This window comes from Aegilops tauschii, chromosome 4, assembly GCF_002575655.3.
Source record: "Aegilops tauschii subsp. strangulata cultivar AL8/78 chromosome 4, Aet v6.0, whole genome shotgun sequence".
Taxonomy (NCBI): Eukaryota; Viridiplantae; Streptophyta; class Magnoliopsida; order Poales; family Poaceae; genus Aegilops; species Aegilops tauschii.
Window position 1 is genome coordinate 131,960,108 of NC_053038.3, and position 9,387 is coordinate 131,969,494.

Consider the following 9,387-nt stretch of genomic DNA (forward strand, 5'->3'; position numbering starts at 1 on the left):
ACGATCAGATCGTGGAGGAGAATATTTGAGTTACGAGTTTGGCCTACATTTGAAACAATGCGGAATAGTTTCGCCACTCACGCCACCCGGAACACCACAACGTAATGGTGTGTCTGAACGTCGTAATCGTACTTTACTAGATATGGTGCGATCTATGATGTCTCTTATTGATTTACCGCTATCGTTTTGGGGTTATGCTTTAGAGACGGCTGCATTCACTCTAAATAGGGCACCATCGAAATCCGTTGAGACGACGCCTTATGAACTATGGTTTGGCAAGAAACCAAAGTTGTCGTTTCTTAAAGTTTGGGGTTGCGATGCTTATGTGAAGAAACTTCAACCTGATAAGCTCGAACCTAAATCGGAGAAATGTGTCTTCATAGGATACCCAAAGGAGACTGTTGGGTACACCTTCTATCACAGATCCGAAGGCAAGACATTCGTTGCTAAGAATGGATCTTTTCTAGAGAAGGAGTTTCTCTCGAAAGAAGTGAGTTGGAGGAAAGTAGAACTTGATGAGGTAACTGTACCTGCTCCCTTATTGGAAAGTAGATCATCATAGAAACCAGTTTCTGCGACACCTACGCCAATTAGTGGGGAAGTTAATGATAATGATCATGAAACTTCAGATCAAGTTATTACTGAACCTCGTAGGTCAACCAGATTAAGATCCGCACCAGAGTGGTACGGTAATCCTATTCTGGAGGTTATGTTACTAGACCATGACGAACCTACGAACTATGAAGAAGCGATGGTGAGCCCAGATTCCGCAAAATGGCTTGAAGCCATGAAATCCGAGATGGAATCCATGTATGAGAACAAAGTATGGACTTTGGTTGACTTGCCTGATGATCGGCAAGCCATTGAAAATAAATGGATCTTCAAGAAGAAGACTGACGCTGACGGTAATGTTACTGTCTATAAAGCTCGACTTGTTGCAAAAGGTTTTCGACAAGTTCAAGGGATTGACTACGATGAGACTTTCTCACCTGTAGCGATGCTCAAGTCTGTCCGAATCATGTTAGCAATTTGCCGCATTTTATGATTATGAAATTTGGCAAATGGATGTCAAAACTGCATTCCTGAATGGATTTCTGGAAGAAGAGTTGTATATGATGCAACCGGAAGGTTTTGTCGATCCAAAGGGAGCTAACAAAGTGTGCAAGCTCCAGCGATCCATTTATAGACTGGTGCAAGCCTCTCGGAGTTGGAATAAACGCTTTGATAGTGTGATCAAAGCATTTGGTTTTATACAGACTTTTGGAGAAGCCTGTATTTACAAGAAAGTGAGTGGGAGCTTAGTAGCATTTCTGATATTATATGTGGATGACATATTGCTAATTGGAAATGATATAGAATTTCTGGATAGCATAAAGGGATACTTGAATAAGAGTTTTTCAACGAAAGACCTCGGTGAAGCTGCATATATATTGGGCATCAAGATCTATAGAGATAGATCAAGACGCTTAATTGGACTTTCACCAAACACATACCTTGACAAAGTTTTGAAGAAGTTCAAAATGGATCAAGCAAAGAAAGGGTTCTTTCCTGTATTACAAGGTGTGAGATTGAGTAAGACTCAATGCCCGACCACTGCAGAAGATAGAGAGAAGATGAAAGATGTTCCCTATGCTTCAGCCATAGGCTCTATCATGTATGCAATGCTGTGTACCAGACCTGATGTGTGCCTTGCTATAAGTTTAGCAGGGAGGTACCAAAGTAATCCAGGAGTGGATAACTGGACATCGGTCAAGAACATCCTGAAATACCTGAAAAGGACTAAGGATATGTTTCTCGTTTATGGAGGTGACAAAGAGCTCATCGTAAATGGTTACGTTGATGCAAGCTTTGACACTGATCCAGACGATTCTAAATCGCAAACCGGATACGTGTTTACATTGAACGGTGGAGCTGTCAGTTGGTGCAGTTCTAAGAAAAGTGTCGTGGCGGGATCTACGTGTGAAGCGGAGTACATAGCTGCTTCGGAAGCAGCAAATGAAGGAGTCTGGATGAAGGAGTTCATATCCGATCTAGGTGTCATACCTAGTGTATCGGGTCCAATGAAAATCTTTTGTGACAATACTGGTGCAATTGCCTTAGCAAAGGAATCCAGATTTCACAAAAGAACCAAGCACATCAAAAGACGCTTCAATTCCATCCGGGATTTAGTCCAGGTGGGAGACATAGAAATTTGCAAGATACATAGGGATCTGAATGTTGCAGACCCATTGACTAAGCCTCTTCCACGAGCAAAACATGATCAGCACCAAGACTCCATGGGTGTAAGAATCATTACTAGGTAATCTAGATTATTGACTCTAGTGCAAGTGGGAGACTGAAGGAAATATGCCCTAGAGGCAATAATAAAGTTATTATTTATTTCCTTATATCATGATAAATGTTTATTATTCATGCTAGAATTGTATTAACCGGAAACATAATACTTGTGTGAATACATAGACAAACAGTGTCACTAGTATGCCTCTACTTGACTAGCTCGTTGATCAAAGATGGTTATGTTTCCTAGCCATAGACATGAGTTTTCATTTGATTAACGGGATCACATCATTAGGAGAATGATGTGATTGACTTGACCCATTCCGTTAGCTTAGCACTCGATCGTTTAGTATGTTGCTATTGCTTTCTTCATGACTTATACATGTTCCTATGACTATGAGATTATGCAACTCCCGTTTACCGGAGGAACACTTTTTGTGCTACCAAACTTCACAACGTAACTGGGTGATTATAAAGGTGCTCTACAGGTGTCTCCAAAGGTATTTGTTGGGTTGGCGTATTTCGAGATTAGGATTTGTCACTCCGATTGTCGGAGAGGTATCTCTGGGCCCACTCAGTAATACACATCACTATAAGCCTTGCAAGCATTGTGACTAATGAGTTAGTTGTGGATGATGTATTACGGAACGAGTAAAGAGACTTGCCGGTAACGAGATTGAACTAGGTATCGAGATACCGACGATCGAATCTCGGGCAAATAACATACCGATGACAAAGGGAATAACGTATGTTGTTATGCGGTCTGACCGATAAAGATCTTCGTAGAATATGTGGGAACCAATATGAGCATCCAGGTTCCGCTATTGGTTATTGACCGAAGAGGTGTCTCGGTCATGTCTACATAGTTCTCGAACCCGTAGGGTCCGCACGCTTACCGTTACGATGACAGTTATGTTATGAGTTTATATGTTTTGATGTACCAAAGGTTGTTCGGAGTCCCGGATGTGATCACGGACATAACGAGGAGTCTCGAAATGGTCGAGACATAAAGATTGATATATTGGAAGCCGATGTTTGGATATCGGAAGTGTTCCGGGTGAAATCGGGATTTTTCCGGAGTACCGGGAGGTTACCGGAACCCCCCGGTAACTTAATGGGCCTTAGTGGGCCTTGGTGGAAGAGAGGAGAGGAGGCCAGGGCAGGGCCGCACGCCCCTCCCCCTAGTCCGAATAGGACAAGGAGAGGGGGGCGGCGCCCCCCTTTCCTTCCTCCCCTCCACCTCTTCCCCCTCTCTCTCCTAGTCCAACATGGAAAAAGGGGAGAGTCCTACTCCCGGTAGGAGTAGGACTCCTCCTGGCGCGCCTCTCCCTTTGGCCGGCCGAACCCCCCTTGCTCCTTTATATACGGGGGCAGGGGGGCACCTCTAGACACACAATTGATCATTGATCTCTTAGCCGTGTGCGGTGCCCCCCTCCACCATATTACACCTCGATAATATCGTAGCGGTGCTTAGGCGAAGCCCTGCGTCGGTAGAACATCATAATTGTCACCACGCCGTCGTGCTGACTAAACTCTCCCTCAACACTCGGCTGGATCGGAGTTCGAGGGACGTCATTGAGCTGAACATGTGCTAAACTCGGAGGTGCCGTGCGTTCGGTACTTGATCGGTCGGATCGTGAAGACGTACGACTACATCAACCGCGTTGTGTTAAACGCTTCCGCTTTTGATCTACGAGCGTACGTGGACAACACTCTCCCCTCTCGTTGCTATGCATCACGATGATCTTGCGTGTGCGTAGGAATTTTTTTGAAATTACTACGTTCCCCATCACCGATAAGTCTTCAAAACCTAGCAAAATGAACTTAAGGTGGGCAATGCAAGAACCATTAAGTTCCACCATAATGATGGTGTCGTATGCATACTGGAGATGCGTGACGCCTTCAGGAATGAGGTGGGAAATGACCGGAGAGATGTGTCCGCATGAGGTGGCCCTATAAAGGATGCGAGAGAGAGCGTCCGCCACAAAGTTAAACAATAGAGGAGAAGTTGGATCACCTTGCCGTAGGCCCCTGCCATTGGCGAAGAAATTCTGATCTGGCCATTAACTGAGATCGCAGTGTGGCCCCGCGAGACCAGCTGCATAATACTGTCCACATAGGCTCCATCAAAGCCTTTGGTAAGAAGGACCTGCCTAAGAAACGACCAACTGACCGAATCATACGCTTTTTCAAAGTCCAGTTTTAGTATCACCGCCTTAGATTTACGAGTTTTGAGGTCATGAAAAACTCATGCAAACAAAGGATCCCGTCTAAAATGAATCTCCCTTTGTCGAACGCAGATTGGAAAGGGCTGAGAGCTCTATGGGCTAAAGGAGATAGGCGAGTGGCAAAGCCCTTAGCCGGAAATTTTGCAAAGTTGTTAATGAGGGCTATCCTCCTAAACTAAGAAATCAACTCGGCCCCTTTAACCTTAGGAATTAGAGTAATGACAGCATAGTTAAGGCGCAAGATGTCCACCTCCCAAGGCAGATGCCTTGTATAATATTGCACACTAGAGGTCAAAGCTGAGGCCAAAATTTCTTTAAAAAAGGGATGGAGAAGCCATCTGGCCTGAAGCTGCATTAGGATTAGCAGAATTAATGACCTCCCAGATTTCCTCCTCAGAAAGAGGCAGCAGTAAGGCGTCATTGTCAGCCCTTGAGATCCTGGAAGGGGCATCCCATAGGGATAGAGCGGTAGAGAGGCCAGAATCCGGCTTGGCAGAGAGAAGGGAGGAGAAGAAATCAACCACATGCGACAGGATTTGAGACTAGTTCAAAGTTCTAACTCCATTGATAAGAAGACTATCGATCGAGCATCTTCTCCTTCTGCCATTGGCAATCGCGAAAAATGTCGTGGGGGAGTTGCCCGTAAGCGTCCAACTCAAAGTACCCTTTGGCGCCAATATATCTCAGCCTGCTGGTGCAACTACATCAGCGCGTCCTCTAGGGCATACCGAGCTGACCACTCCCCCTCCAATAGGATGGGCCCATCGGCCACGTTATCCAGACCAGCAATCTGGGCTTCTAGGGAACCTTTCTCTCGACGGGCCTCCGCTGATCTATTACGAGACCAACCCCATAGGAACTTGCGCATCACATAGGAACATTTGTGCCAGTCGTCCATGGGGCCAAACGATCGATGATAAGAGGAGAGCAGCCCAGAGATCTTGTTAGCAAGCATATCTATAAACCCATCAACTAATAGCAATGAAGCATCAAATTGGAACCGAGAGGAAACACCAGTGTTATCCAAGCCCGCATCTAAAATTAGAGGAGCATGGTCAGAGCCCACTATCGCTCTAGCTTTCAAGGAAGCACGGGGGAATAAGGAATCCCAGTTCGAACAGATGAAGACACTTTCCAGCACCGATCGAACCAGGTTGGTCTGATGGTTCGTCCAAGTAAAACGGGCTCCCACCCGAGGGAGTTCACGTAAGGCGCAATCATGAATGAAATTGTTAAAAGCATCAGCAAGAGGCCAAGAGAAGTTGCGGTTATTCTTGTCCGAGGGGGTACAAATAATATTAAAGTCCCCTCCCACCAAAATAGGCAGAGTACAACATCGATTTTAGTGGAGATCTCGTCAAGGAAGAGTGGGGACAAGGAATGATCAGCAGGGCCGTACACCACCATAATTTCCCAAAGAGTATTGAGCCACCGATGATGAACGACTGTGCTAGCCCAAAAATGCCATGGTCAAAGGTAACAAACCGTTTGGTACCAATTAAAATCCCACCTGAATGGCCCAATGCAGGAAGACAGTTCCAATCAAATCTATCCAACCCCGCAACGGCGGAGAGTTCATTGGGAGAAAAGCACTCCTTGAACGTTTCAACCAGCCCTATAATGTCAATATTCTCACCTCGAACCACATCCCTAATCTGATCTCGATGCCCCTAGCACTGAAACTCCTTATATTCCAAAATAATGCTTTCATTTAAAAGAGTGGTTTTTGCTGCGAAGGCTGGACCTACACGGGGCTACGCAGGGTTTAGAGCGCTTAGAAGGAGCCATTTTGGATGAAGGGGGTCGAACATGGCCACCACCAATCTCTCCCCCCTCCTCCATAGCCGGCTCTGCAGCGACCACATTCACCGCAGCAGCTTCCTTGGCCTTAGCAGTGGCCGCTTCGGCCAACTCATTAGCCCAAATGATAGAAAGGATAGAGGTAGGAGAACCAAATCCCGGGTCAAGAGAGACCCCCACATCGGATAGAACGTGTAATAGATGATCATCAGAAAAGGAAGGCAAAACCAACCAAAGCGGGGAGGGGGAAGAGGGTGGGAGGGGAGAAGTACCTGAGGGAGGAAGATCCTTAGCCGCAGCATGGTGCTCTGCACGCATCACCACCGGCTTCCCTGAGTCCCACACCCGACACCCCTTACGGGCCGTGGAAGTGTGTGAATGGATTGGTGGAGTGCGCTCCGTAGGAGAGGCCATCGCACCCCAGAGATAGAGCCGGGCGTCGTCCCCATGTCTGTATCCAGACAGCGACACAGCCCTGCCATGGACTGCTTGGACCTAGACGAGGCCCTACTCTTGGCAGAAAATTTCCTGATGGAGGTCTTCTTCTTCTTGCTAGCAGGATCCACAGCCGTACGAGGTGGAGACAAGGGTAGATCTTCGATCCCAGAGGTAGTAGGCGAGAGAGGTCGGATTGGCATGTTGGAGCAAACACCAGAGATCGGTGTGCCCACATGCGCCACCGTCCCTTGGTCACCACTAGACAAGCCATCCCCAACAAGCACAGGAGCCTCCGCCGCCTATTTTTGAGCAGATCCCTCTGGGGCATTCTTCTTGGAAAGTTCTCGGATCTCAGGCTCTATAAAGTCCCACTCAGACTATGTGAAATGTGCATCAGTACCACCACTAGGGTTTTGACCACCAGCTGAACCATCATCATGCTTATCAGTGTTTGAAGACCGCGGAGGAGGAGGAGGCAGAGGGGCATGGAGAACCTCAGCCCCTTCGATGCATACCCGCAGGCGGACACCATCAGAGGAGGGAAAAACAACGACCACACCGCGGAGGCACACCGGATCCACACACCAAACTTTGATGCGAGCAGGGCCCAGCTTATCCATAGAGTCACGATCAACTTCAATCGGTTTGCCAATGAGGACACCAAAAGCCATCAGAAAGGGAACCGAGCGGAGACCAGTAGGCACATCGTCAACCAACACCCAAACATTAGAAAGTGGACCCACCGATTTGATACCACTAGTCGCAGCCTTGATAGAAACCACAAGTTGGTTGTGTGGGAGAGTTAAGCTAGTGCAAGAAGATATCATCCTAAGACTCTTTGGAAGGGAACACCACAACAAACTCAAAATAGGACATCTGGTTCACTTGCCAGTCCCAGCCACTTTCATCCTAGACCCGGAGACCTTCCAACAGCACCCGTGGAGAGATCTTTTGCCCCTGCACGGTGATAATGGCAGCGTTGGAGAGCGAGGGAGCATCGACCACCAATGGAACCTCGCTGCCGAGGGTAAAGAAAGAGCACCCCGGGAGCCCAAGGCCGTAGTGCACAAAAGCAGGGTGCTTGATCCGATTTTAACAGTCGATAGTTAGGTGTCCTTCGGCTCTACAGATGAGGCAGAAAGGTGGGTTGAAGCATCTGGATTGGAAATGGACCGGTTGGTGGCAAGAGAAACAAGTGAGCGTGGAGGAGGGATTGGGTGATGGTGTGGTCTGACGCAGTGGGGGAGGCGGAGGGGGAGGGAGGATACCATCTCCAAGACCCGAAGAAGAGACACCACGGTCAGAGGCGGGGAAGCGAGGGGCTTTGAACTATTGAGGAGGGGGACCGGAGGAGTTGCGCTATGGAGGATGACCACCAAAACCACATCCAGGGCCACGGGTAGGCTGGCAAGGGGGAGCCACCGGACCCCGGGAAGGAGGCGGATGAGGTCGAACCAGCAGCACCACCCGACACCGCCACCTCCCAGGGATCGACCTCCAGCGTCACCCCGCCCCCAGATCCAGTCGCCGGAGGGCCAGATCCGGCCAAAGACCGCGCCTGCTCCTCGCGCTGGAGCCACACCGGCCCGGCTGCCCAGACCTTGCGGTCACGAGCCACCTGCTCACGAGCCGTTTATTCGGCCTCTAGCTTGGAGCGGAGAGAGGCCTCGTACTCCAGATCCACACCCTCCGCCGACGAGTCATCGCGGTGGACTTATCCATGGAGAGGGCCTCCGCAAAGGAGGGGTGGGGTAGATCTGTGGAAGACACGGATGGGAGCACGACGCCGACGCAGGTCAGCAGACGAGGCCGAAAACCCTAGAAATGGGGGGAGGGAGCCCTTGCGCACGCATAAATACCCTGAGCAGGCGGAGCCCAAGGCGGGCGAGCGGGCCGAACGGGCAGATGGGGGGGAGGGATTGGGAGGTGATCGACACGAGAGGCCCATGGCCTAAGGAAGGAAGAGGAGGAAAAATAGTCGAAGAAGCGAGGGGGGAAGCGATAGGCAGCCCAACCAGGACCGACCCAAGGTCCACACGATCCGACTGCACCAAAGGCCCACAAGCTTCCGGGGAGAGAACCAGATCTAGGGTTCGCGACGCCGCCGACCCCCCAGCTCCCGCACCACGCCTACCGCAACCAGAGCGGAGGGAGGGAGCGAGGCACCAGGTGAGCAGGACGACGCCGGCGACAGGACTAGGGACGCTAAGGCGACGACCACACCAGCGACCGACACTGCCTCGAGAACCACACGAGCTGGACACAGAATGCAAACTTACCAGATTTGTGGCTGATAACCCACAAGTATAGGGGATCAATTGTAGCCTCTTTCGATAAGTAAGAGTGTCGAACCCAACGAGGAGCTAAAGGTAGAACAAATATTCACTCAAGTTTTATCGACCACCGATACAACTCTACGCACAAAGTAACATATATCATGTAATGACGAAATCTAACTCTCTTCCTATGCATCGGCATGTCATAAAAGAACAATTCATGCACACATAGTAAAGGCCAATGCATAGTATAAACAATTTCTTGCAATTTTATCATATTGGAAACATAGAGAGGTGGAGATATAGTTCCTCTCTCATAATAATTGCAAGTAGGAGCAGCAAGCACATGCATATTATATTCATCAAAA